At 42.7% G+C, this 22356-nt stretch overlaps 1 protein-coding gene across 3 annotated transcripts in view; it reads right to left on the reverse strand.

Moving 5' to 3' along the window:
* Positions 1-22356, reverse strand: part of LOC109913001 (putative Polycomb group protein ASXL2) — a 245321-nt gene that overhangs the window by 165109 nt on the left and 57856 nt on the right. Inside the window, exon 1 of one of the 3 annotated variants that reach the window (XM_048596838.1) lies at positions 14029-14110. The exons of the other annotated variants lie outside the window; for them this stretch is intronic. The gene's annotated coding sequence lies outside the window, so the exon portion shown is untranslated. Of the gene's footprint in view, positions 1-14028; positions 14111-22356 lie in introns of those variants that run through there. 3 annotated transcript variants of the gene reach the window in all.

The following is a 22356-nucleotide window of genomic DNA, read 5'->3' on the forward strand; positions in this document are numbered from 1 at the left end:
GTTTAGAACATAGAACACAGAACAGTACAGCACAGTACAGGCCCTTCGGCCTACGATCTTGTGCCAAACTTTTACCCTAATCCTAAGGTCTATCTAACCTCCACCCCTACCTTATACTATCATCCATATGCCTATCTAACAGCCGCTTAAATGCCCCTAATGAGGCCGACTCCACTACCCTCTCTGGCAATGCATTCCACGCCCCTACCACTCTCTGAGTAAAGAACCTACCTCTGACGTCTCCCCTATATCTACCTCCACTCACTTTAAAACTATGCCCCCTCATAATAGATACCTCCACCTGAGGAAAAAGTCTCTGGCTGTCCACTCTATCTATACCTCCGATCATTTTGTACACCTCTATCAAGTCACCTCTCATCCTTTGTCATTCTAAAGAGAAAAGCCCTAACTCTATCAACCTTTCCTCGTAAGACCTTCCCTCCATTCCAGGCAACATCCTGGTAAATCTCCTCTGCACCTTTTCCAACGCTTCCACATTTTTCCTGTAATGAGGCGACCAGAACTGGACACAATACTCCAGATGTGGCCGAACCAGGATCTTGTATCGCTGGAGCATAACTTCACGGCTCTTGAACTCGATCCCTCTATTAATGAAAGCTAACACACCATATGCCTTCTTAACAACTCTATCCACCTGGGTGGCAGCTTTCAGGGAACTGTGGAAATGAACCCTGAGATCCCTCTGCTCCGCCAAGAATCTTTCCGTTAACCCTGTATTCTGTACTATTTCCTCATCTCAATCCTGTATTGTGAGATTATGTCCCCTGGTTCTAGAAACACCAACAGAAATTGCTGGAAAAGCTCTGCAGGTCTGGCAGCATCCGTTGCATTGTAATTTGTACAATCAGTTCTGAGGAAGGGTCACTCAACCCTAAACGTTAACTCTGATGTTTCTCCAAAGATGCTGTCAGAGCTGCTGAGTTTTTCCAGCAATTTCTGTAATAGTTTCTGATGTTGCAGCATGCACAGTCCTTTGCTTCTTCCCTACTACCACCCCACCATACCAGTGTTCTAGACTCCCCAAACAGGAAAAACATCATCCCTGATCTACTCGGTCCTGCCCTTTTCGAATTTTATCTGTTTCAATCAGAGCCATTTTCATCCTTCTGAACTGTAGCAAATTCAGGACCAGTTGAACTGAACTGTCGTCATCGGCCATGTCCGATATCAGCTTAGTGAACCTCTTCTACAATCCCTCCAAGGCAAGTATATCCTTTCTTAGGTAAGGTTCATGGAGTTGTGTGGAGGAGGCTGTCTTTTTGCTGGAGGACTGTCAGAGGAGCGATCCGCAACGCCATCCCATGCCAGCCTGGACAGAGATTGCCTCTCGGGTCAGTGAGGTCTCAAGGGTCTGGGGAATCAGGCTGCAGTGCTGAACGATGATTAGTGACCTTCTCACTTCTGCCTGGGTAAGTGCACACTCTGCCAGCTCACACTCACCTCCCAACCAAGGTTCAGACCCTCCCTCTGTGGCATACATCACCATTCCTCCCGTGCTCCCCATCCTCCCACATTCACTAACCCTCCTTCGCCTCTACCTTCCCTCACTCCCTCAGAACACCACAACACCTTTCACCCCACCACTCGAATCAGCACTAACAGCTAAACCATCCACTCAGGTCTTACTCTTAATGTCATTACAGGAGAAGACAGCCCCTAACAGAGCAAAGCAGCACTGTGTGAGGGTGGGGGGAGGGAGGGGAGGGGTGGACAGAGTGGGATTGAACCAGGAGTTCATCCCATACAAGGAGAGGATACTGGCCTTTGTGGGATAGGGCTGGGACTGCCCCAGAAATGGAGGATGTACTGCTTAGTATTGTATTGAGGTGCTGACATTCACCAAGCAGTTGGTGTGCAGTATCCACACCATCTGGAACACATGGGCAGGACAGTAAGTGCCTCACGTGTCTTACAGGGTGCAGGCAGCATTGTGGATATATGAGCACAGAACTACAAATCTCTCCCCCACAGGACACATCCTTCTGCTCTGCAGATGACAGTGTCCAGGCTTCAAAGGAAACATCAGCAAGGCTTCTTCCTATGTCCCCCACCAGCTCTGAAACTGAAATGTTGCTGGGGTTGACAGGCGAAATGTGTGTGAGATCAAAATCTGCTGAGGACGTGACATCAGCTGAAGTGCAGACAGGGGAGTGAGAAACGGCCACGGTCACTTGCACTGGGTGGAGGGTCAGAGACCAGGCAGGAGAGGACCCCAGGGTGTCAACAATCAGGGACTTTGTAGAACTGGACAGGGAGGAGCAGTGTCTGACAGGCATACAGGACACCCTGGGCCCCATCACTGCAGCAATGTACTATCACTGTCCATCCGCCTCTGTGGGCAGCTGCCATGGGATACAGGCCCAGCAGCCAGAGAAGCAAACACCTGCACCCCATTGCCCCAGGACCTAAGGCAGGGAGAGAATGTGGAGCCTTGACACCAGTTCGAAAGCCCCTTTCTCACAGGGAGACAGGGCAATGCCAGAAGGCACACACAGGTCCCTTGGCAGTGTCCATTCAGGAGGTGGAGACTGTTCATGCTGGGTTTTCATTATGGATAGTTTGGGTCTCTCCACCCTGCTCTCAGGAGACACTCTACACTGAGCACTCAATGTGCTAACCACACATCTGAAAGCAGATTTCACATGCCCTTACTTTGAACCACTTTGCACCACTAAGCAAACCTTCTGCACTTCCATCCTTCTTCTAAATGTGATTGATGAATTTGTATAACATGATCAGATTGTTACTTAAACTGTAAATTAACTTGTCATTAACATCCATTTCTAAATGGGCTGCTTTGGATGGTCTCACTAACACTTAACACTGCAACAGATATTAAGACATTCTTAAAAAAACGAACTAATTTTAGATGTAATAAAACGACAGCAGCAGATATGATCAACATCGATGCTTCTACATTTTGTTAACCTGAGGAGTTGTTGTGCATGCTTCTATCATGACACAAATTATTTTGAAGCTTACATACTTAGTCAACAAAACTTATTCCACTTTTGCTCTTAATCTGAAATTACATTCCCCAGAGATAGCTGCAATATTTCTATTTACTCCTTCATGTGAGGATCCATTTGGAACCAGAACAAATGCAGCTACAAAGACCAAGAGAAAACAGCTCCTTACCAGCATCAGAACTTCCTGCATGTGATGCTGGGTTCATCCACTGACTACTTTCATTAGAGAATGCCCAACCCCAGTTGGTGACAATCAGGTCCTTAGCTGTTTGACAATGGGAACCTCACTTTGACAGCTCCATCAGGAGGGCTAGGCTGCAGGTTTGTTGCTGGAGCATGGAGAAAAATTTGTCAAGGCAGAATTGCTGGAGCTAGTCAGTGAGGCTCGATGACAGAGCTGGCAGGGGTGGTGGGGTGTAGTGGTCTCCTGTGATTCACTTTGTCAGACACAGGCTGGAGGAACACCCCATGGGGATGTTGGAACACTCGCCTGGATTCCCCCGGCATAGTTGTTCAAGGTATGGTCTCCAAGTGAGTTCTGAAAACTAAATACTGTTGGCTTTTTGGGCAGGAAGGTTGTCCTTGAACCTCCCCACTTTAGATTCAATCAAAAGGAGTTGGAAAGGGAACAGAGTCCTACTATCTCTGAGTCCCCATCCTGCTCTGTCCAGCCCACCTCCACAGCAGGGGGGAATTAAATTCTGACCCAAATATAGAACCAGAAGACATGGTATTCAGTGTAAGGTAAATATGGAATCAAAGTCAATAAAAGCTTACTTTCTCAGTGATAAATATTTGAAATAATCTTACAATTAATATAGCAGAGGCAAAAAAGATTCTAATAATTCAAAATGAATTCAAATGTCACAGAAGAGGATTTCCAATGTTCAAAATGCAGCAATGAGCTGTAGTGAGTTAAAAGGTGTGTTTTCTTACGTTCGTATATTTGTCGTGCTTTGGGTAAATAAATCACTCGAGTTTCTGATAGGATCATGAAGAAAGCAATGAGTAACGATCCCAGATGGATAAATAACTAATGAATAGCCCACTTTCACTGAGGCTGTGCTATAAATAACATCAGCTATGATACTGCACAATGTGAGGCTGAACAACACACCTCTGAGAGAAAAGGAAGATGTTTAAAAAGATCACTTCAGATCTTCTCTAGCTGTAATTTTGTTGATACATATTTATACTAAAATATTAGTCTTCCACTCTAAAGCAAACTGATTTGTATTCTCTGATAATATTAAATGAGAAAATACAACTTGGTGTCAAATATATCAAAAAACACACTTTTACCTAATTATGCAAAGAGATGTGCTCCATATTTATGCTTTAATGGGCACAGGTTTATGACATTATGATGCCTCAAATCATTTTACTTCAGTGACATCCACCCAGTGCTGATTAGAGAATCCCCATTCTGGTATGATCCAACAACACTGCCTAGTGCTGCACACACTGTGATATACTGAAATAATTCTACAACAGACATTGTTCTCTTGAACCAAATCTGGCAGTCACATCATTCCGTAATAGCACAGGAACAAATACAGTAAATTACAGTGGCTCAATTACAACATATGTCCCAGTTTCCTCTAAAATCTCTGAGCACTCCTGTCCCCGACAAACAATACAACACACAATGTAGCAGACATTCATCTGACAATAATATCAACAGAAGTGCAGACTCTACTCAGGTTATTATACAGCAGTAACATCAACAGGAAAACAAGAAACTTTAAAGAAAACCCTTTGTCCACACTAGAACCTGAGGGCACAGCTTCAGAATGAAGGGACAAGAAATTCTACAAGTACATTAAGAGCAAGACAGCAACGAGAGAGAGAATAGGGCCCTTTAACTATCAGTGAGGTTGTCTTTGTGTTGAATCTCAGGAGATGGGAGGGATATCAATGAAATATTTCACATCAGTTCTTACTGTGGAGAAAGAAATAGAGGCTAGGGAACTCATTGAAATAAATATTGTTGTTTGAATCAGTGTACTTTAGAGAAGAGGAAGTGTAACCTGGGAGATTGTGGCAAGTTAGCTGCGAAATTACAGGCTCCCATTCAGAAATATTTGTATCATCTGTAATTAAGGGTGAAGTGCCAGATGGAGATTGGCTAATGTTGTGCCCTTATTTAAGAAAGGCTGTAAAGAGAAGCCTGGGAACTATAGACCTGTGTATCGGACATCAGTGTTGGGTAAATTGTTGGAGGTGATTCTGAAAGATAGGATTTACATGCATTTGGGGAGCAAGGAATGATTAAGGATAGTCAGCATGGTTTTGTGCAAGAGAAATTGTGTCTCACAAACTTGAATGAGTTTTTTTAATACGTAACCAAAAAGAGGGTAGAGCTGTAGACACTGTTTACATGGACTTTAGTGAAGCCTTTGACAAGGTTCTGCATGGTAGACCAATTAGTAAAGACAGATCACATGAGATTGAGGGTGAGCTTACTGGTTGGATCCAAAATTGGCTTAATGGCAGGAGACAGCAGGTGGTGGTAGAGGGATGTTTTTCAGCGATCAGTGCTGGGTCCACTTTTGTTTGTCATTTACATAAGTGACTTAGATGAGAATATAGAAAGCATGGTTAGTAAGTTTGTGGATCACACCGAATGGTCATATAATGGGCAGTGAAGGTGGTTATCTAAGATTACAAAGAGATTTTGATCAATTGGGTCAATGGGTGGAGGAGTGGCAGATGGAGTTTAATTTGAATAAGTGCAAGGTATTACATTTTGGTGAAACAAACAAGGACAGGACTCATACAATTAAGAGTAGGGCCTTGGGTAGTGTTGTAGAACAGAGAGACCGAGGGGTTCAGGTATGTAATTTTTGAAGTTTGTATCAAATGTAGTCAAGGTAGTTAAAAAGGCATTTAGCAGGCTTGCCTTCATTGTTCAAACCTTAAATGTGTAGGAGTTGGGATGTTATCCTGAAGTTGTACAGGACACTGGTGAGGTCTCTTCTGGAGCACTGTGTCCAGATCTGGTTGCCCTGTTATGGGAAGGATGTTATTAAGCTGGAGAGGGTTCAGAAAAGATTTACCAGGATGTTGCTGGGTATGGAGGGTTTGAGTTATAAGGAGAGCCTGAATGGGCTGGGTATTTTTTCACTGGAGCATAGGAGGTTGAGGACTGACCTTATAGAGGTTTATAAAATCATGCGGGGTATAGGTAAGGTGAATGGCAAGTGTCTTTTCCCTAGGGTGGGAGATTTCAAGACTAGGGGTATTTTTTAAGGTGAGAGGAGAAAGTTTTAAAAAGGACATGAGAGGGAGTTTATTTACACAGAGATGGTTCATATGTGGAATGAACTTCCAGAGGAAGTGGTAGATGTGAGTGCAGCTACAACATTTAAAAGACATTTGGATAAGTAGATGAATAGGAAAGGTTTGGAGGGATATGGGCTAAGCGCACATAGGTGAGACTAGTTTAGTTTTGGATTCCGGTCAGCATGGACTGGTTGGAGCAAAGGGTCTGGTTCCATGACTCTATGACACTTTACGACTGAGATGAGGAGGAATTTCTTCAGCTGGAGGGTGGTTAATCTGTGGAACTCATTGCCACAGAGGGCTGTGTATTTAAGACCGCGATAGACAGATTCCTGCTGAGAGGTAGAACATAGAACAGTACAGCACAGTACAGGCCCTTCGGCCCACGATGTTGTGCCGAACTTTTACCCTAATCCTAAGGTCTATCTAACCTCCACCCCTAGCTTATACTCTCATCCATATGCCTATCTAATAGCCGCTTAAATGCCCCTAATGAGGTCAACTCCACTACCTGCTCCGGCAATGCATTCCACGCCACAACCACTCTCTGAGTAAAGAACCTACTTCTGACGTCTCCCCAATATCTACCTCCACTCACTGTAAAACTATGCCCCCTCATAATAGATACCTCCACCCGAGGAAAAAGTCTCTGGCTGTCTACTCTATCTATACCTCCGATCATTTTGTACACCTCGATCAAGTCACCTCTCATCCTTCATCATTCTAAAGAGTAAAGCCCTAGCTCTCTCAACCTTTCCTCGTAAGACCTTCCCTCCATTCCAGGCAACAGCCTGGTAAATCTCCTCTGCACCTTTTCCAACGCTTCCACATCTTTCCTGTAATGAGGTGACCAGAACTGGACACAATACTCCAGATGTGGCCGAACCAGGCTTTTGTATAGCTGGAGCATAACTTCACGGCTCTTGAACTCAATCCCTCTATTAATGAAAGCTAACACACCATACGCCTTCTTAACAACCCTATCCACCTGAGTGGCAGCTTTCAGGGAACTGTGAACATGAACCCCAAGATCCCTCTGCTCCTCCACACTGCCAAGAATCTTTCTGTTAACCCTGTATTCTGCTTTCAAGTTTGTCCTTCCAAAATGAATCACCTCACACTTTTCAGGTTTAAATGCTATCTGCCACTTCTCAGCCCAGCTCTGCATCCTATCAATGTCCCTTTCTAACCTAGAACAGCCCTCCGCACTGCCCACAATGTGACCCACCTTTGTATCGTCCGCGAACTTACTAATCCACCCTTCCACTCCTTCATCCAAATCATTTACAAAAATCACAAATAGAAGAGGACCCAGAACAGATCCTTGTGGTACACCACTCGTAACTGAGCACCATGTTGAATATTTTCCGTCCACTACCACCCTTTGTCTTCTAAGGGTCAGCCAATTCTGAATCCAATCTGCCACATTTCCCCCTATCCCTTGCCTCCTTACCTTCTGCATGAGCCTACCATGGGGAACCTTATTAAACGCCTTACTTAAATCCATGTATATCACATCCACTGCTCTACCTTCATCCATGTGTTTGGTCACCTCTTCAAAGAATTCAATAAGGTTTGTGAGGCATGATCTACCCCTCACAAATCCATGCTGACTATCACAAATCAAACTGTGCCTTTCCAAGTGATCATAAATCCTATTTCTCAGAGCCCTTCCCAATAATTTGCCCACCACTGATGTAAGACTAACTGGCCTGTAATTTCCAGGATTATCATTATTCCCTTTTTTGAACAAGGGAATGACGTTTGCCTCTCTCCAATCTTCTGGCACTATACCCGTGGACAGTGAGGATGAAAAGAGCATCACCAAAGGCTCTGCGATCTCTTCCCTCGCTTCCCATAGAATCCTTGGATAAATCCCATCAGGCCCGGGGGACTTATCTATCTTCAAGTTCCTCAAAATTCCTAGCACATCTTCCTTACTAACAGCGACCTCCTCTAGCCTACCAGCCTGTTTCACACTGTCCTCCTCCACAACTAGTTCCCTCTCAGTTGTGAATACTGAAGAAAAGTATTCATTAAGGACCCCTCCTATCTCTTTAGGCTCCGTGCACAAATTCCCTTTACAATCCTTGATCGGCCCTACCCTTTCTCTGGTCATTCGCTTATTCCTCACGTACGTGTAAAAAGCCTTGGAGTTTTCCTTGATTCTATCTGCCAAGGTTTTCTCATGCCCCCTTAGAGCTCTCCTAAGCCTTTTCTTCAGCTCCTTCCTGGATAACTTGTATCCCTCTAGAGCCTTTTCCGTTCCTTGTTTCCTAAACCTTACATAAGCATCCTTCTTCCTGTTAACCAGTCGTTCAACCTCTCTTGAGAACCAAGGCTCCCTCACTCGACCACATCTTCCCTGCCTGCTCGGGATAAACATATCGAGCACACGCAGCATGCATTCCTTAAACAATCTCCACATTTCAATAGTGCTCTTCCCTGACAGCATCTGTTCCCAATTTATGTTACCCAGTTCTTGCCTAACAGAATTGTAATTACCCTTCCCCCAATTATAAACCTTACCCTGCTGTATGTACCTATCCTTTTCCATGACTATTGTAAAAGTAACAGAGTTGTGATCGCTACCACCAAAATTCTCTCCTACCAACAGGTCTAACACTTGGCCCAGTTCATTGCCAAGCACCAAATCCAAAGTGGCCTCTCCTCATGTTGGTCTATCTACATACTGTGTCAAGAATCCTTCCTGAACGCACTGGACAAAATCCGCTCCATCTAAACTATTCCAACTAAAATGTTTCCAATCAATATTTGGAAAGTTGAAGTCACCCATGACTACAACCCTGTGACTTCTGCACCTTTCCAGTGTCTGCCTTCAATCTGCGCCTCCAACTTCTCTGCAACTGTTAGGGAGTCTGTAAAAAAAACCCCCAACAAAGTGACTGCTCCTTTCTTGTTCTGGACCTCAACCCAAACTGACTCTGTAGACATATCATTCTCAAACTGCCTTTCAGTAACTGCTATACTAGCCCTGACTAGCAATGCCACTCCCCCACCTCTTTTTCCACCCTCCCTATTTCTTTTAAAGCATCTAAATCCCGGAATTTCCAACAACCATTCCTCTCCCGGAGTTACCCAAGTTTCTGTAATGGCCACAAACATCGTAGTTCCAAGTACTGACCCATGCTCTGAGTTCACCCGCCTTATTTCTGATACTTCCAGTGAGGGGATCAAGGGCTACAGGAAGAGGCAGTTGAATGAGGTCGAGAAACATATCAGCCATGTTAGAATGGTGCAGTAGGACCCGATGGGCTGAATAGCCTAATTCTGCTTCTATATCTTGTGACCTTATGGTCATCTTGCAAATACGATAAGAGTCAAGTTTAAATATTACTTAAAACAAGATCGGAGTCAGTCAAGAAGCAGTACAAAATTAAATAATTTGTCCCCAAATCTAAAACTGAATGCCTCAATTTTAAAATTTTCATTTGTATTTACAATTTCTTCCTAGGTGTCACTCCTCGTCATCACTGTAACTATGTCCAGTCCTACAACCCTCTGATATTTCAGCCCCTCCAGAAATTCTGATTCATTGTGCAACCTCCATTTCCAATGCTCCGTGCATTCGTGGCCTTAACTGCTTCAGTCTTAAAGTCTAAAACTCTCTTCCTGAACTCTCTGCCTCTTTATCATTCTCCCCTTCTTTGTAACACTCCTTAAGAATAACCTCGTTAACCAAGCAGTAACCTGTCCAAATGTCTCCTTATATTTTATTTGACTGTAGTCTTATGGAACATAGCTCCTATGACCCTCTTTTGGTTTGTGTTATGTTAAAGATGCTTAGATAAAATACAAGGTAAAGTATTCCATTATCCAAAAGAAGGCTAATTTTCAGGTAAATGTTAACAAAGCCTTCAATCTAGAAACTTAGAAAAAGGATACAGGAGTAGGCCAATCAGTCATTTGATCCTGTCCCACCATTCATTATGATCATGGCTCATCATCCAACTCCGTCGACTATTCCCACTTTCTCCCCATACCCTTTGATCCCTTCTGCCCTAAGAACCATATCTACCTCCTTTTCAAAACATTCAATGTTTTGGCCTGAATAACTTTCAATGGTGGTGAATTCCACAGGCTCACCACACTCTGGGTGAAGACATTTCTCCTCATCTCAGTCCTAAATGGCCCAGTCTGTATCCTTAGACTGTGGCCCCCTTCTCCACATCCTCCCCTCCCCCCCAGTCTGGACTCCCTGGTCATTGGGAATATCCTTTCTGTGTTTACCCCTGTCTAGTCCTGTTAAAACGTTTTAGGTCTTTGTGATATCCCTCCCTCATTCTTCTACCCACCAATGAATATTGTACTAAACTATCCAGACTCTCTTCATACTTCAGTCCCACCATCCTCGGCATCAGTCCGATTTTGCTGATTCATTTCTTTCTTTTCTGTGTGAATGTATATATGTATAATTTTCAGTTCACCTAATGAAAATACAGTGGTTAAAACGGGCAAGGAGAGAAAACTAATGTAGCCTGGAATGCAATTTTAGTATACATTCTGTGTAAAAAGATAATTTCAGTCCACAAGGAAATATCACAAATCTATCAAAAAGCATCCAGAAGTGAGATCAGGAAGTACTCCCCACTGACAGCTACCTGTAGCGCTCTAACTACCTTTATTTTAAAAAAAACCTTAAATAAACAATATTCCTTAGAAAAGTGGTAAAAGGGTCCTCGCACATCTTAAACCTTCACATTTAGTTGTCAATTATTATAATTTTTGACCACTGGTTATCAACCCTACTCATAGATTCATACAGCACGGAAACAGACCCGTCGGTCCAACCAGTCCATACCAAACTTAATCCCAAACTAAACTAGTCCTACCTGCCTGCTGTTGGCCCATATCTCTCCAAACCTTTCCTATTCTTTTATTTATCCAAATGTTTTTTAAACGTTGTAATTGTACCCACATCCATCGCTTCCTCAGGAAGTTCATTCCACACGCAAATTACCCTCTGTGTAAATAATTTGCCCCTTGTGTCTTTTTTAAATCTCTTTCCTCTCACCTTGAAAATGTCCCCCCTCATCTTGAAATCTCCCATCCTCAGCAAAAGACAACTGTCATTAACTCTATCCATACCCCTCGTGATTTTATAAACTTCTACAAAGTCGCCTCTCAACCTTCTACGCTCTAGTGAACAATATCGTACCCTCTCTTTATAACTCAAACCCTCCATACCCAGCCACATCCTGGTAAGTCTCTTCTGAACCCTCTCCAGGTTAATAATATCCTTCCTATAACTGGGCAACCAGAACTGGACTCAGTATTCCAGAGGAGGCCTCACCAATGTCCTGTTCAACCTCAACATGACTTCCAACTCCTACACTCAAAAGTCTGAGTAATGAAGGCAAGCGTGCTAATTTCTCCACATTTAATCTACAAAAACTCTTCACAATTTTTAACAACTCTAATAATTCTCCCATTTGCCTTCTCTACTCTTTGAAAAATGAAAAAAGTTTGTCTCGTCTTCACATAACCCTGATTTCATTCTAGTAATACTCATCTGTCCCCTCTCCAAGGCCTTGAAAGCCTTTGCCAATACTAGAAATAATGGCTAAAGTGGTTCCCATTTGATCTAAGATGATTCAATGACAATTAGTGATCAATAGTTACTCTTGTCAAAAAAGCTGCAAATACTCACATTTCTAAAGTGCATTAATCATGTAAAATGTCTCAAAAGACTCCATATAATGTACTACTTTCACAAGGAGGGATGTTGGTGAATATGGCAGCTTTTCTGAACCCACAATGAGATGAATGACTCGTTCATCTGTTTTATGATTCACGTATACACACAGCTCTCAGCAGCGACAAGACGAATGAATGTATTTTCTTGAAAACTAATCAAAAACATGACAACCACTATGAGGAGTCACAGACTGAATCACAAATCAAACACAGCACAGTGACTACAGGCTTTTTCTGTTTGGATCCCTGATCAAGATTGAGGTTAAGGTTCAATTTGTGTGAGACTGAATACAACAACTCCTGCCAAAAACTGATGGAAACTCAATGTGTTTCGCAGAACACTGCAATTCTTCCCAAGAATATTGCTCATCGCTTCCTGTCTGCTTCAGGAATTAACTCCTTGGTTTATTTTAAAGTAAAAGCATTTTTTAAAAAAAATCTTTCAATTTTGGCTGCATACCTTAGAAAGTCCAACAAGTTCTGAGAATCTATTAATAAATGTTTGACATCTCACAATAATTTGAAAGTAAAAAATGGAAAATTTAAGCTCATGCAGTGAAATTGAAGCAACGCCATTGTAACTTGATGCTTTTTACCGCTTAAACAATCTGATTACATTTTTAGCTAAAAACTACTTCAATTTATTTAAGCAACAGTAACTGATTCAGATTTTGCACTAATACACATCAGGGAAAATGCTGTCATTAATTATGATGTAACTCTGACGTTATATTGGAATATGACACTTCACAGTTAAATGAGATTTTGAAATATATAATGACCTGCATTGAATCGACAGATATTTTCCAAATCTGATATTGTTTAAAAGAAAGCAAAATTTAGTTAACACTTAATGCCATCACTCATGGCAGCTTTCAAAACATGTGTCACTAAATTAACAATCTGTACATTAATAAATAATATGGAAACTCCTTGATACACATTCAATAGCGACATTTTGCTATGACCACTTGCAGTGACACTGTGGGAAAAATGGTACCTAAGTGTTCATGCTGTTCTCCTGCAACCTGAATGAAAGGACCTCCTGTTTCACCATTATAATCACAAGAGTATCTTACATCATGATGACTGGTTGCTGAATTACATTCAGCTTTTGTTTTATTCTGATTCAGTTTTGAAATGTGCACTAATTGAATAGCCTAATGCAGTCATATAAATTAAGTGCAAAAATGGCACCGATGTGAAAAAAGGAGTCAAGTTAGACAGTTGAATTTTGAGAAAAAGCAACCTATAATAGTTAGTAATGACACAAGGCATAATGCAATAGTGTGCACTGTTAATTGGGTTATAAACAGGTCAGAATGTACAATCTGAGGAACATAATGCATTTATTTAGTAAAAAAAATGTTTATTTACAGGAATGAATACAATTGGTCCCAATACATTTGAATGAAAGGATAAGCAAATAAATAAATCACGAAGGAGGTGCAAAGTGACTTCTGAATCTTAATTTCTCTGAAATACATTTAAATTTAAATTTCATAATTTTCTCAGTTTGGGTCTATTTGGCTTATGGACTCAATTTTACCTTTTTGTGGAGCACAAACACAGCTGAAATAGATGGGCATTGGATAGTTCATGGCAAATATTTTCTTCCAAGGTATAATAAGAATTTGAATTGGTTCAGCTTCCAGCAATTATGTTTAACCTTAACAAGAACATTATCTGGTAATAGAATCGGTGCACTCTATTGTCGTTGCGTGTCCTATTTTTACGTGGAATTTAATGATTCTTGAAAAAAGTATGTTTTTAAAAGCACATTGTTAAAGACGAAAATAAAAACTCCTTTGTAGGTATGTGAAAAATCTCTATTTCATAGACAAGCCAAATAAAACATAAAATTCTAAATGTGCAGCTTATCACCATTAAATACATTTTGATAGATGGATAGACTGTAGCAGTGCACAGAAGGTTAAGTCAAACTACTTATATCATCAAATTATACAGAGTGACATATCAATCCTTTAAAACCATATTTACCAACCTGTGGGAAAGTGCTGCTGACAATACCAACCTCTCCAAATCTGTAGCATTACACCAGCAGTACAGTGTGTCCTCAAAGTCCTTCTGCATTTCCAAATGATATAGTGTTGCAGTTGGCTGCTTTCCAGGTGCCTGTTGTTTTTCTGCTTTTTTTTAATTCTCCCAAAAAAAAAATCACTGAAAGCAAAAGCTGATGCCCTTCAAACATCTCATCTTCCTCGGAACCAGGCAAATGATTGAGGAACTAAGGAGATTTTGGTTGCGTTGTTTGAGGAAAAGAATGTACAGCGCATCCTCCAAAGCCAGCTTCATCTGTGGAGTAGTCGGTAAAACAAACTTCTCTCTCAAATTACAGAGACAAGTTACTAAAACAGCCTCCGTAATGTAGGACTGAAAGCTATCCACCACAGACTTAAGAAATATTCAACTTTAATAGGCTGCATTTGAAAGGAATTTTGCAGCTGCTATTAGGGGAAATTACAATTCAACTTGCGTGTGGTTCATGCATCTTTTTCCAGATGTTTAACCCACTGTTGTTCAGCAGAGCAGAACAAGCCTCTGAGTCCAGTAAACAACGCCATATTTGTAAACAGTGCCTTGTTTTGTCAATACGTTACTGTTACAAAGATGGAATCTGTCGTTAATGGATTATGAAAAGATTCACTTGACCTGTAATCTAATTTCTGGTTGACTTTCAAATCAAAGCTTGAAAGTGCTCAGGAGTTGACGGTCCAACGGGCTGGTTGTTGGAGGGGTGGAAATGGGTATGTTTGTCAATTCCGTATACACACTCTCTCTTCAGTTACCATCCCCTAACAGGCCTTTGGCAACTATGGACTTTCATTTGATTTTTTTTTATTGTTAATGCTTGGTAAGGTACTGCAGTAGTCTACAGTTGCCTTCTGCATATGGCGAACCAGAGAATTGTTACCCTCACTGCATGTCAGTTTTGAAAGGATTGACAAAACTGGCAATCACTCTGAGTGGCCACATTTTTAATTCACCTTCTGTGGCCAACATGTGAGACACAAGGCCAGACCTTCTAGCTCACAAGCAGGGACACTGCCCACTGAGGCACAACTGCCCTGGGTTGATAACATTAAGTTGTGAATTGCCCAGCAAGAATGGAGGAAAATGTTTTTACTTTAAATCAGACAACCAAATTGGTTAGCAGCATGAACTACGGCAAACACAATTTGCCTAACTCTGCTATTGGAATGGGTGGTGGGGGGGGGGGGAGGTGTTCTATCTATTTTAGAAACATTGGGTAAAGTTGCTTCAGCCTCTACAAGGTGACCAAGTTGTGGTCTTGACCTGCAACAATCTGTTTAACACAAAGTGCCAGCCTGGGAAAGGAGGTGAAGTGGGTACAGGGAAACAGCCACGAGGATTATTAAGAAGGCCCAGTTTACTGCTTTAATTGGCTGTCAGCTCTCATTAATCAAGTTGCACAGCATTATGCTGGATAGCACTTGACCTACTGCTCTCTCATAACAGAGAGCAGCTGAATAAGAGAAAACCAGCTTTTGCTGAGAATTCTGAGCACTGCTGAAGGACATATTACTTTCTATTGATCATTCGGGACAAAAGGATAACTAGGGAGCGAATAGAACATAGAACATAGAACATTACAGCGCAGTACAGGCCCTTCGGCCCTCAATGTTGCGCCGACCTGTGAAACCAATCTGAAGCCCATCTAACCTAAACTATTCCATTATCATCCATATGTTTATCCAATGACCATTTAAATGCCCTTAAAGTGGGCGAGTCTACTATTTTTGCAGGCAGGGCATTCCACGCCCTTACTACTCTCTGAGTAAAGAACCTACCTCTGACATCTGTCCGATATCTATCACCCCTCAATTTAAAGCTTTGTCCCCTCATGCTAGCCATCACCATCCGAGGAAAAAGGCTCCCACTGTCCACCCTATCTAATCCTCTGATCATCTTGTATGTCTCTATCAAGTCACCTCTTAACCTTCTTCTCTCTAACGAAAACAGCCTCAAGTCCCTCAGCCTTTCCTCATAAGACCTTCCCTCCATACCAGGCAACATCCTGCTAAATCTCCTCTGCACCCTTTCCAATGCTTCCACATCCTTCCTATAATGCGGTGACCAGAACTGTACGCAATACTCCAAGTGCGGCCACACCAGAGTTTTGTACAGCTGCAACGTGACCTCATGGCTCCGAAACTCAATCCCTCTACCAATAAAACCTAACATACCGTACGCCTTCTTAACAACGCTATCAACCTGGGTGGCAACTTTCAGTGATCTATGCACATGGACACCGAGATCTCTCTGCTCATCCACACTACCAAGAATCTTACCATTAGCCCAGTACTCTGTATTCCTGTTACTCCTTCCAAAGTGAATCACCTCACACTTTTCCGCATTAAACTCCATTTGCCACCTCTTAGCCCAGCTCTGCAGCTTATCTATGTCCCTCTGTAACCTGCAACATCCTTCCGCACTATCCACAACTCCACCGACTTTGGTGTCATCCACAAATTTATTAACCCATCCTCCTACGCCCTCATCCAGGTCATTTATAAAAATGACAAACAGCAGTGGCCCCAAAACAGATCCTTGAGGTACACCACTAGTAACTGAACTCCAGGATGAACATTTCCCATCAACCACCACCCTCTGTCTTCTTACAGTTAGCCAATTTCTGATCCAAACCGCTAAATCACCCTCAATCCCATGCCTCCGTATTTTCTGCAATAGCCTACCATGGGGAACCTTATCAAACGCTTTACTGAAATCCATATACACCACATCAACCGCTTTACCCTCATCCACCTGTTTGGTCACCTTCTCAAAGAACTCAATAAGGTTTGTGAGGCACGACCTACCCTTCACAAAACCGTGTTGACTATCCCTAATCAAATTATTCCTTTCTAGATGATTATAAATCCTATCTCTTATAATCCTTTCCAACACTTTACCCACAACTGAAGTAAGGCTCACTGGTCTATAATTACCAGGGTTGTCTCTACTCCCCTTCTTGAACAAGGGGACAACATTTGCTAGCCTCCAGTCTTCTGGCACTATTCCTGAAGACAATGACGACATAAAGATCAAAGCCAAAGGCTCTGCAATCTCCTCTCTAGTTTCCCAGAGAATCCTGGGATAAATCCCATCCGGCCCAGGGGACTTATCTATTTTCACACCTTCCAGAATTGCTAACACCTCCTCCTTATGAACCTCAATCCCGTCTAGTCTAATAGACTGTATCTCAGTATTCTCCTCGATAACATTGTCTTTTTCCTGTGTGAATACTGACGAAAAATATTCATTGAGCACCTCTCCTATCTCTTCGGACTCCACGCACAACTTCCCACTACTGTCCTTGACCGGCCCTAATCTTACTCTAGTCATTCTTTTATTCCTGACATACCTATAGAAAGCTTTAGGGTTTTCCTTGATCCTACCTGCTAAAGACTTCTCATGTCCCCTCCTGGCTCTTCTTAGCTCTCTCTTTAGGTCCTTCCTGGCTAACTTGTAACTCTCAAGTGCCCTAACTGAGCCGTCACGCCTCATCTCTACATAAGCCTCCTTCTTCCTCTTGACAAGAGATTCAACTTCTTTAGTAAACCATGGTTCCCTCGCTCGACCACTTCCTCCCTGCCTGACAGGTACATACTTCTCAAGGACACGCAGTAGCTGTTCCTTGAACAAGCTCTACATTTCAATTGTGCCCAGCCCCTGCAGTTTCCTTCTCCATCCTATGCATCCTAAGTCTTGCCTAATCGCCTCATAATTGCCTTTCCCCCAGCTATAACTCTTGCCCTGCGGTATATACCTATCCCTTTCCATCGCTAAAGTAAACGTAACCGAATTGTGGTCACTATCACCAAAGTGCTCACCTACCTCCAAATCTAACACCTGGCCTGGTTCATTACCCAGTACCAAATCCAATGTGGCCTCGCCTCTTGTTGGCCTATCTACATACTGTGTCAGGAAACCCTCCTGCACACATTGGACAAAAACTGACCCATCTAAAGTACTCGAACTATAGCGTTTCCCGTCAATATTTGGAAAGTTAAAGTCCCCCATAACAACTACCCTGTTACTTTCGGTCCGATCCAGAATCATCTTTGCAATCTTTTCCTCTACATCTCTGGAACTTTTCGGAGGCCTATAGAAAACTCCCAACAGGGTGACCTCTCCTTTCCTGGTTCTAACCTCAGCCCATACTACCTCAGTCGACGAGTTCTCATCAAACGTCCTTTCTGCCACCGTGATACTGTCCTTGACTAACAATGCCACACCTCCCCCTCTTTTACCACCTTCCCTGATCTTACTGAAACATTTAAACCCCGGAACCTGCAACAACCATTCCTGTCCCTGCTCTATCCATGTCTCCGAAATGGCCACAACATCGAAGTCCCAGGTACCAACCCATGCTGCAAGTTCAAAAGGATAACTAGGGAGCGAATAGGGCCCCTTAAAGATCAGCAAGGCCGCTTATGTGGGGAACCGCAGGAGATGGGGGAGATACTAAACAAATATTTTGCATCAGTGTTTATTGTGGAGAAGGATATGGAAAATAGAGAATGTGGGGAAATAATTTGCAACATCTTGAAAAATGTCCATATTACAGAGGAGGTGGCGCTGGACGTCTTAGAACGCATATAGGTGGATAAATCCCTGGGGAAACCCCTCCAACTCTGTCGGAAGCTCGAGAAGTGATTGCTGGGCCCCTTGCTGAGATATTTGTATCATCGATAGCCACAGGTAAGGTGCTGGAAGACTGGAGGTTGGCTGATGTGTCACTATTTAAGAAAGGAGTTTAGGAAAAGCCAGTGAACTATAGACCAGTTAGCCTGACCTCAGTAGTGGGCGAGTTGTTGGAGGAAATCCTGAAAGGCAGGATTTACATGTATTTGGAAAGGCAAGGACTGATTAGGGATAGTCAACACGGCTTAGTGCCTGGAAAATTGTCTCACTAACTTGACTGAGTTTTTTGGAGAAGTAATGAAGAGGAATGATGAGGACAGAGTGGCAGATGTGATCTATATGGACTTCAGTGAGGTGTTCAACAAGGTTCTTCATGATAGACGGGTTAGTAAGGTTAGATCACATGGAATATAGGGAGAACTAGCCACTTGGACACAGAACAGGCTCAAAGCTAAAAGGCAGAGGATGGTGATGGAGGGTTGACTTTCAGACTGGAGGCCTGTGACCAGCGGTGTGCCACAAGGATTGGTGCTGGGTCCACTGCTTTTTGTCATTTATATAAATGATTTGGATATGAATATAGGAGGTATAGTTAGTAAGTTTGCAGATGATACCAAAATAGGAGGTGTAGTGGACAGCAAAGAAGGTTACCTCAGAGTACAACGGGATCTTAATCACATGAACCGATGAGCCGAGGAGTGGCAGATTGAGTTGAATTTAGACAAATGTGAGATACTGCATTTTGGAAAGGCAAATCAGGGCAGGACTTATACACTCAGTGCTAAGGTCCTGGGGAGTGTTGTTGAACAAAGAGACCTTGGAGTGCAGGTTCATAGTTCCTTGAAAGTGGAGCCACAGGTAGATAGGATAATGAAGAAGGTATTTGGTATGCTTACCTTTGTTGGTCAGTGCATCCAGTAAAGGAGTTGGGAGGTAATGCTGCGGCTGTGCAGAACATTGGTTCGGCCACTTTTGGAATACTGCGTACAATTCTGGTCTCATTGCTATAGGAAGGATGTTGTGAAACTTGAAAGTGTTCAGAAAATGTTTACAAGGTTTCTTATCCTTTATTCATTCACAGGATGAGAGCATCACCGGCTAAGCCAGCATTTATTGCCCATCCCTAATTGCCAAGGGGCTGTTCAGAGTCAACCACATTGCTGTGGGTCTGGAGTCACACGTAGGCCAAACCAGGTAAGGATGGCAGTTCGCTTCCCTAAAGGATATTAGTGAACCAGATGGGTTTTTCCAACAAGCGACAATGGATTCATGGTCATCATTAGATTCTTAATTCCAGATATTCTATCAAATTCAAATTCCACCATCTCTCATGGCAGGATTTGAACCCGGGTCTCCAGAACGTTATCTGATTCTCTGGATTAACAGTCGAGCAATAACACCACTCGGCCATCACCTCCAGAGTTAGAGGGTTCAAGTTATAGGGAGAGGCTGAATAGGCTGGGGCTATTTACCTGGAGCATTGGAGTCTGAGGGGTGACCTTATAGACGTTTATAAAATCATGAGGGGCATAGATAGGGTAGATAGACAAGGTCTTTTCCCCAGGGTGGGGGTGCCAAAAACTAGAGAACAAAGATTTAAACGTGATCTAAGGGACAATTTTTTCACTCAGAGGTTGGTATGTGTATGAAATGAACTGCCAGAGGAAGTGGTGGAGGCTGGGTAGAATTACAACATTTAAAAGGCATCTGGATGAGTGTATGAATAGGAAGAGTTTAGAGGGATATGGGCTGAATGCTGGAAAATGTGACTAGATTTATCGAGGATATCTGGTCGGCATGGACAAACTGGACCGAACGGTCTGTTTCAGTGCTGTACATCTCTATGATTCTATGACTCTATGACTTGCAATGGTATGAAAAAGGACATTTGAAACACACTAGCAGACTTTCTGGGACATTTGGTCAAGACTTCATAGAATGTTGTTGAACAATTATTCTGAACATTCTCTGAGAAGGATTGTGCTACTCCACATTGCACAGGATTTAGGCATTGCAAGGAAGGCATCAAACATATCAATTTTCATAAACTCTCATGAGAGGTTCAATGTCTCTGTAAAGTTCAGAATCCAATTACATTGCTCCGTGAAAAATGGTTCTGAACAGAGCTTGAGTACTAAATACACAGGCATTTGGTTTCACGTTCAAATAATGGTAATCAACAACGAAAGGCAAAATTGCATGCTAAACCAGACTTTCAAACAAATAGGTCTTATTAGCACAGTACTCATTTAGTGTCTACTTTCAACCTTTCACCAAAAAATCCCAAAGGACGGTAATTGGGCAATGCAACTGCCTAGTGATTATCAGATCGGGGAAGGGAAAGGCTGTCGTTTCTGCTTCTGATACAATCCATTGAACTCCTGGTGGAAAGCAAGTGGATATGGATGACAGGTGAAGATAATAAGGCTCAACAGAGATGCATTGCACAGTTGAAGAGTCTGCTGACCCTTTCTTAAGAGTTACACATGAGAACCAGTCACCAAGGCAAAGCTCTAAAGCGTTAGCTGTATCTGTAGAAGCAATTTCCTCCATTTTATTCCCATTCCTTTCCAGTACCTACCAACCACACCTTCCCCAATGGGTAGGAAAATGTCAAACAAGGGTTAACATTCCAAAAAAGCACTCAGATATGTTTCATTGCCCTACCTTTTTCTCAATTCCTTGTGAGCCACAAGGATCAGGATTACTCCCTCAACATTTCCCCAGTCACAACAATCTTCGGGGAAAGAGTAGGCCAACCATCTCTACAATTGCCAATGACATGGGAACACCTGCAAATCCCTTCACCCATCTCCCATCTCTCCCATACAATCACAAAGCCTGGAAATTCCCTTCACCCACTGACTCCCCATTTCCAGCTTTTTGTCACTAGATTCTCAGCTCCATCTGCTGAATAGGCCGTCAATCTGCCCAGATATTGAATGGAACTCTAGTAATAATCACATGTTAAGATTAGCAGTTCCACACCAGCCCACCAAATATTCTCAATCTTGTCAGATTTGTTTTCTGTTACAGGGCGCTGTGCACACTTACCACTTCCCTGTAAAGATTGAGACCACTACGTCAGCAAAATCCAGAGAAAAGGGGAGAAACGGAGAGATAATGTCTAATTATTGTTTTCACAGTGAAGAGCAATCCCTTTAGGACATGTTCTCGTAAGGTTAAAAGGCTATTGCATATAATTTGCAAAGTCTACCATTCAACTGAGCAGACTTTGCCAGAAAAGTCACTTAGCTTGTGCTAATTTTTGGAATACAGGATGGTACCACACACCATTTCAGTTTGTGATTCAATAATTCATTTATTCATTAGCAGTCCCTCATAGATGGGGATGATTCTCTTCCACTCTCAGGCTGTGTCCGTGGGTGGCTGTAGAGACCAATATGGATATCGCTGGCCCTGTTACACTTAGGGCAGAAGGTGGTTGCAAGAAGGGGTGGATGGGGCATTGGTGTGACAGTGTGCTCCTTTCACTGTTTTTGCTCGGCTTCTGCTTTTTCCCCGACGGCAAGTCTCAAGGTGTTCGATGTCTTCCTGGATGCTCCTCCACTTTGCATAATCTTGGGCCAGTGATTTCCAGGTGTCTGTGGGAATGCCACACTTTGCCAGTGAGGCCTTGAGGATATCACTGAAGCACTTCCTCTGTCCACCT

The sequence above is a fragment of the Rhincodon typus genome, chromosome 5 (assembly GCF_021869965.1).
Source record: "Rhincodon typus isolate 14 chromosome 5, sRhiTyp1.1, whole genome shotgun sequence".
NCBI lineage: Eukaryota > Metazoa > Chordata > Chondrichthyes > Orectolobiformes > Rhincodontidae > Rhincodon > Rhincodon typus.